The 7,500-nt window shown below is 44.5% G+C and overlaps 1 protein-coding gene across 3 annotated transcripts in view; it reads right to left on the reverse strand.

The window, feature by feature from the left end:
• The window catches only part of ZEB2 (zinc finger E-box binding homeobox 2), a 131,531-nt gene that overhangs the window by 58,901 nt on the left and 65,130 nt on the right, over positions 1 to 7,500 (reverse strand). Inside the window, exon 1 of one of the 3 annotated variants that reach the window (XM_074967301.1) lies at positions 5,633 to 5,737. The exons of the other annotated variants lie outside the window; for them this stretch is intronic. The gene's annotated coding sequence lies outside the window, so the exon portion shown is untranslated. Of the gene's footprint in view, positions 1 to 5,632; positions 5,738 to 7,500 lie in introns of those variants that run through there. 3 annotated transcript variants of the gene reach the window in all.

The raw sequence follows: 7,500 nt of genomic DNA on the forward strand, positions 1-7,500 counted from the left end.
CAGGTAGTCTCTGCTTCCCACCACCTGTGGGGTGCCACCTGTCTCCCTGGAGCTGAGCCACCTGGGACTGATGCAGAAGCCTGGCCAGTCTTGGCCAGTTGTGGGGGAGGGGGAAGGGGACAATGTGTGAGGGGGGCTTGGCTGGGCACCTCCAGGCAAGTGGGTCCTGAAGAAGACTGGGTGGGACAGGCCCTGGCCTGGCTGATCGCACCACTCCCAAGGGGCTGGAGTGATTCCCCGCCCCGGGACGCTGGCGGCTCAGCCCAGCAGACACAGTCGCCTCCCAGCAGGGCCAGTGAGTGGGGCCAGGAGGCAGGACATGGGGGAGTGGGTCTCTGGAGGGCCTTGGGGGGTGGGTGCTGGGCTGTGATGGGGCGGGGAAGATCTCTGTGTGTTGGGGCACTAGGGAGTGGGGGTTCTGTGTGGCGTGCTGCGCAGTTGTGGTGCTGTGCAGGGCGCTGTGCATTTGTGGCAGGGTCTGGGGGCACGCTGGGCATAGAAGGTCCGGGGGGGGGATTTGGCCATAGGGAATCGGGGAGGTGTTCCAGTGTTGGGCAGGGGGGCTGTGTGACATGGCATGGGCCCACCCCCGAGGATAAGGAGCATGCTGGCAGCACAGGGCCCGGCAAGCCATTGTGCGTCTGGCAACTGCCAGTTTGTAAATCGTGCCCTTGCACTGGCTGGGCGGAGCGGGGCTTCCCCTACCATGCCATGCCCCCTTGCCTCTGGCTGGCCCCTTGCTCCAGGGACCAACTCTCCTGCACCATGCTCCATTGCCTCCATGGGGGCCCACAAATATGTTTGGTGCCGGGCCCACAAAAGGTTAATCAGGCCCTGATAGTGACCAGCATATTCAGTCCCTCTTCCAATGCAGATAGTGCTGCTTTACTGCTCCATGAGCCTGTCCTGTAACATGACAGGCTCACCACAGCTCCATAGTACCTCAGACATCTGCAAATGGTGTCTCCTGGTAATTGGGAACTCTGATTAACGGGGATGAAAGACATTTGTTCTAAGAGATTCTATTAAGCCACTAAAATGTTCGTGAGTGATCAGACCTGTGAGGGTCCAGTATTTTCAAATACACATTTCCATGGGATGGAAGGCAGGGGAAAGAGTAAGAACCTTACAGCCATTAAAATAGTTCCTACTTCTTTTATAAATGTTCTTCGGTGTGCATCATTTCCTTTCATGTTGATCAACCTTCATCTTTCCTAAATCTTCTAATATATCATTCCTGTATCTTCTTGCTTTAATGTTCGATATAGATGCTCCCTAATATGAGCCTGATCCAAAGCTTATTAAAGTCTACAGAAAGATTTCCATTGACTTCAGTGAGCTTTGGATCAGGTCCTAAATCTGTAACACTCCAAGTTAGCCCCATCCCTTTGAACTGTATAACAGAGTCACAAGTGGATATGGGGATGGATTTGAAATTGATAAAGAACCATCATGACACCCCCCCACATACGCAGGTTTTCACCTGCTATGATCTGCCTCTCCTATGGCTTGAGGAACATTACATATCATTTGGTTATAGAGTAAAAGGCTTCTAAATGCAAAGCTAACATTACCAAGTTTGCCTTGCACTTTTACAAACCCACATCTTCCTGTTAAATGACAACCCAAGAAACTTGTCTGGATGAGCAAAGATGCATATCCATTTGTGTGAATTACAACAACAAGAAGCAGAACACCATACAGCTAACCAGCTAACCAGTTTCTTTCTCTTTTTATATATTACAGCCCTAAGCTACTTAAACAGTTAGCAGGTGAGTCTGAGAGCCATTGAGCACTGTGAATTTTCCCAATGTATTGTAATTACAGAAACACATGTTCTAGATATCTTGATGCTGATTCACTATGAAAAATCACAGTGTTCAATAAGCCTAATTTCTTATCTGTCAGCAACAGCGTCACACAGAGTTGGTACAATATTGCCCAGTGGCTAGGGCACAGGACGGAGAGTTGGAAAATGTGGGTTCTATTACCAGTTCTGCCACTGTTTCTCTGTGTGATATGGGACACCTCTGTGTCTCAGTTTCCCTTTATGTAAAATGCTGTGTAAGTGCCAATTAGAATGAAATACCAGATATATAAGGATCCCGTTCAATGCTTCCTACCAAATTATTTTTCTACTTCATCAGCAAGCTACATATGTGCTTTTAAATTTCTCAATATAAGTTTAGTAGGTTTTTAAATAATATTGAGCATATTTGAACAAGAGGTACGACTGGCTGGATTCCGCGGATATAACTAAGAACATTAAAGTCATATAAAATTAGGAGAAGGTCTTAAAATTTTAGGACAAAGTTGCACAGATCGCCTTATATACTGCCCTCCCACCCCCACCCCAGGCCTAATGACACAATTTTCATTGATATTGATGGGAGTTCAGCTGCTGACTGAGGGCTTGTCTACACTTACCGGGGGATCGATGCCCAGTGATCAATGCATCGGCAATCGATTTAGCAGGTCTACTGAAGACCCGCTAAATCGACCGCAGATCGCTCTCAAGTCAACTCCTATACTCCACCAGATCGAAAATAGTAAGGGGAATGACGGGAGAGCATCTTCAGTGAACATCGCATAGTGTGGACCCTGCAGTAAGTAGATCTAAGCTACGTCGATTTGCATTACGCTATTCACGTAACTCAAACTGTGTAGCTTAGGCTGAATTTTCCCTTTAGTGTAGACAAGGTCGGAGATCTGTGTAGGGCTGGATCTATGTTTTGACCTTGGCAGTCTCCCAGGCTGCAACCAACTGCAATGGCAGTAGGCAGTAGGTATATACCAAGTGAGCAGGTGAAAATGAGCAGTGAAGGATGGCATGATAGTCCAGCATCTGTAGCATACAATGAACTCAACATGCTCTTTGTGAATATGTCTCCCTAAATATTGTTATATTTTAGAGATAATTAAGTAGGTGACCCACCCTTCCAAGAAAATCATAAAAGAATAAACCCTTGGACTCTAAAAAAGATAATATGAATGCTAATGTGTATTCATATTGAGGACTTATAGCCACTTCACATTCAACCTCCGTGCTCCTTTGTGCCAAGCTACCATCCAACTAAAGAGGAGCTTCTGTCCAGCAAGCTGAATGGTAGCTAACTGAGTCTGGAGAAAATACTAAAGAGTGTTATTAGCTCATTGCTATTTGCATTATTCGCTGAGAAAGTACACAAAAGTTGTTACAAGGAGTAGGGAGAAAAATTGTTCTCTTTTACCTCTGAGGATAGGTCAAGAAGCAATGGGTTTAAATTGCAGCAAGGGAGGTTTAGGCTGGACATTAGGAAAAACTTCCTAACTGTCAGGGTGGTTGAGCACTGGAATAAATTGCCTGGGGATGTTGTGGAATCTCCATTACTGGAGATTTTTAAGAACAGCTTAGACAAACACTTGTAACGGGTGGTCTCTAGATAATACTTAGTCCTGTCTTGAGTGCAGAGGACTGGACTAGAAGACCTCTCGAGGCCCTTCCAGTCCTATGATTCTATGAAAGAAGAAGTTGGAAATGGTACTACTCAACTGCCAAATAACTTTAAAAAAAATCAAATTGCTCCTAACAAATGAGCCAAGAAACCTACAAAATTGTAAACTAACATCCCAACCAAAATACACAGTGCTATAATCTCATTTAGAGGTGGGTTTTTTTGAGGAGATATGTGGAGCAGGAAGTGAAGATTGAGCATCAGACTAACATCCCCTGTGAGGGGAAAAGCACAGAATGTCACTCAGTGGTCCCTGCTTCCCCCCTACTCCAGGTGTGTGTGGGAGAAGTAATCTGCACCAGCCCTATACCCGGCACAGATTTCTTCCCACTTCATGCCAGCTTTGCCATGTGAGCTGGGGGGTGGAGTCAAGATTCAGTCCCCATCCTCACCATGGCTAATCCCTACCCATCTCTGCAGAATAAGCAGTAGCAGCCCCCAGAGACTGTTCCCTAACTGTTCTGCTTCCCTTGTTATGACTAGGTGGTGCATGGGAGTAAGGGGACATCTAACGACCTACTTACTCCCCAGTGTGGGTGCACTGTTGGGGTCAGAGTCTGGCCCTTAGGAATGTCTCCAGAAGCATTAGCCAATCACTTTTGGAATAGTATTTTGGAGGTATAGGGTATAAATTCTAAGTCAGTAGTTTTCAACCTTTTGTTCATTTGTGGACCTCTAAAAATTTTTGAATGAAGGTGCAGACCCCTTTGGAAATCTTAGACATAGTCTGGACCACATGTTGAAAACCCCTGTTCTATGGTACTGACAACCTTTTGCGGACCCCTTAGACAGTCTGCAGACCCCCAGAGGTCCACAGACCACAAGTTAAAACCCACTGATCTAAGTTATTATCTGCAGACTTCTGATCTCCCCTGTGTTTAGTGGTACCCACCTTTCAGATTAGAAGTTTAGCCCAACTTTACTTTTAAGTGTTTATTAATATGATAAAAAGAATTAGTCCTATTTCTTTAATTAAGCTTAGTATAAAAAAGGTTGTGAGCTTGGCAATTTTTATTAAAAGTTAGCTCATTCATCGGACAATTTTCTTAGGTTCTCACAGCTCTGGAGCAGAGGAGAGAGTTTGGGAAACAAGGGAAACATAGGTGGGAAAAATTTATGAAAAGAAAACATATGTAAAAGAAAACACATTGAAATTTGTTTCCATGTATGAGATCATATTTCTGGCACTTTGTAGAAGTCCTATGGAAGCTGTTATTTCCAATATAGGAATACTACAGTGACTAAATTGGTGTTAAATTTAAATCTGTTCAGGAAGTAATAGTCAATCTGCATTCCATGTAAAGGCTCTCCCAGGCAAAATTATTTATACAAGGTAAAGTTGGCAAAAGGAAGTCCAATGAAAGAAAAAAAATACACATATTAATCCACTTTTTCCCAGCTAAATACTGAAATGTTCCTTCCTTAGGCAAATAGATTTCTTAGCAAGGGTGAGAGTAACACATTTTGTGAACACATTTCATCATGAACTGCTATTTTAGATGCATTATGAAACAATATAAACAGATGTGATCTTATGGAGTAAGTGTCACTATTTGCAGACAGATCTGTACTAGTGGTTTTAAGTCTATACAAAGTGTAAAGTACATCCTACAAATGTGTAACTACGTAATTGAATAGATGTTTTCACAGATGCATATTTAATTTTACTTTGCTTTAATTTTAACTTTGAAATTACCTTTACATTTATGAAATCATCTCTGACAAATTTAGGGTCAAATTCTGCCATCAGATACACATGCACAACTTGGATTAGGCACGATTTTGATTTCACTCACATGAGTTTTACACCAGTGTAACTCTGTTGACTTCAGTGGAGTTACTTCCATCCTGATTTATATCAGTCTAACTTTGACTAGAATCAGATCTAATGGGAGTTATCTGCAACTAGCTTGGTCAGAATTTGTTTCCTGGTCATTTTTACAGTTGGTAGCAAAAAGGCAAAATAATTAATGTTCTTTGCAATTTTTAATCAAAATTCAAAATTTGAAATTTGAAAAAAATTAACCACCTCTAGTTATTTTCTTTGTTTGTGTGTGCGTTTTTTTGCTATGTACACACTTTGCAAGCAGAAAAAAAAAAGTGAAGTTTACACCATTTAGGCAGCAAAGAGGTGTTACCTGCATGAAAGCCCCAATACAGCCAGGTGAAATGGGTAGCTGTGCAGACACATGGCAGGCCCAGACACCAGCGGGCAAAGACACCAGAAGAGTGTAGCTGAGGAGAGAAGGCAGAATAGCGTGCTCTCCCCGTCCCCATGCCATAATGCGTGTGTTGCATAGACATTAAAATCACCCGGGGGCAGCTGCAAAATACACACACACAATACAGTCAGCCAGCTCTAACTGAGGTATCTGTGTGTCAGCTTATTGAAATAGCTTTAGGAGTGCTGTGTGTGAATTGCGTGCCATTGGCTCATCGTCATAGGATGGGCCAGTGGACACTAGCAATAAATCTGAGGCATTAAGATACTATGGCATGCTGGTGAGCACCACAAAAAAAGCCTATTAATAAATACATTCCCCCCCAGTATCTACCCTGGTTTTCTGTGTCTTACTAGCTAACTCCCCCATGTGGCAGTTGGCCATGCGGGATTTTGACTCAAAGATTCACTGTGTCAGTGGCACTTTTTCCATGACTGCACATTGTGACTTGGGTCCGCACAGTTTGCTTCCAGTTGCTCTCCCTCTGAATTACCCATTTCTCGGTAGACTATGACAGCAGCCATGATGGGTTACAGTCCATAGCGACCATTCAGCTCTGTTTGACCTACCTGCCGGATTTGTTTTCCCTCTACTGAATGGCTGCCCTAGCAGCTGGGTTTCTGAGGTGGGGGCCAGAAAGTTGCTGCCTGCTGCCGCCATGTGTCAAGCTGCTTAGATACTTCCCCCATTCTCTTGTATGGGCATGGTGTAAACATGAGTAGCCTCCCCTTTGATGGCTGCACACCTGCATCTTTTTCTCCTGTCCTGGGGTGCTTCCATGCAAGAGTTTGTCTGTATAGCCCTGAATCCCTTTGGGGGGAGGGATAGTTCAGTGGTTTGAGCATTGGCCTGCTAAACCCAGGGTTGTGAGTTCTATCCTTAAGGGGGCCATTTAGGGATCTGGGGCAAAAATTGGGGATTGGTCCTGCTTTGAGCAGGGGGTTGGACTAGATGACCTCCTGAGGTCCCTTCCAACCCTGATATTCTATGATTCTAATACACTCTCAGCAATCAACACATCATTAATACTAAAAAAAAAAACAGTAAGACACACACCATTTGGGGTGAAAAGGGCAAGTGCCTTTTAATTCCCAGTTAAGCTCTGTTGGTGTTTAGGCCTTGTGCTGGACCCCTGCACAGCAGTGAATCGCACCATTTGTGTGGAATTTTGTCAGCATTTGTGGGACATGCACATTTTTCTGAGCTCAGTGGGACAATCTGCCCCACTATATTTCCAACCTCGTGATGCAGTTCTGACAGTGAGAGATGAAGGCCTTTCATTAGGTCTGTGTTGTATAAGACTATGTACGTTATGTCTTTTTGGCAAAACTGTGATTATTTACATAATGGGCCCTATTGTGTCTTTACAAGGCACAGTTACAGCAGCGTGTGTGCGTGTGTGTGGAGGCAAAGCACAGAAGTGCCAGTCCAAGGAGGCATTCTGCCTGCAGAGTACACAGCTGTTAGAATGCCTCTAGGACTACTGGAAGGAATGAGCACAGAGGTGGCACCTTATTCAGAGGTATATTATGTAGTCTGCTATGCTGGTTTCAGTCCACTAGCCAACAGAGAAGGGGGCAGAACCGTGCCTCTGCCCTCCCCTGCCCCTTTGCAATGGATAGTGCTGACTGAGCTACTAACACTTCCATCATCCTTGAACTCAGGAAGCAGAATAGCAAAAAGTACTGAGATCATGGCTACCTCTTATGAAGTGTGTGTGTGGGGGGGGGAGATTTCTGTGCCCTCCTTGTGCACACACACAGGGTCTGACATGATCTGGCCCA

This window comes from Natator depressus, chromosome 11 (genome assembly GCF_965152275.1).
Source record: "Natator depressus isolate rNatDep1 chromosome 11, rNatDep2.hap1, whole genome shotgun sequence".
Lineage (NCBI taxonomy): Eukaryota > Metazoa > Chordata > Testudines > Cheloniidae > Natator > Natator depressus.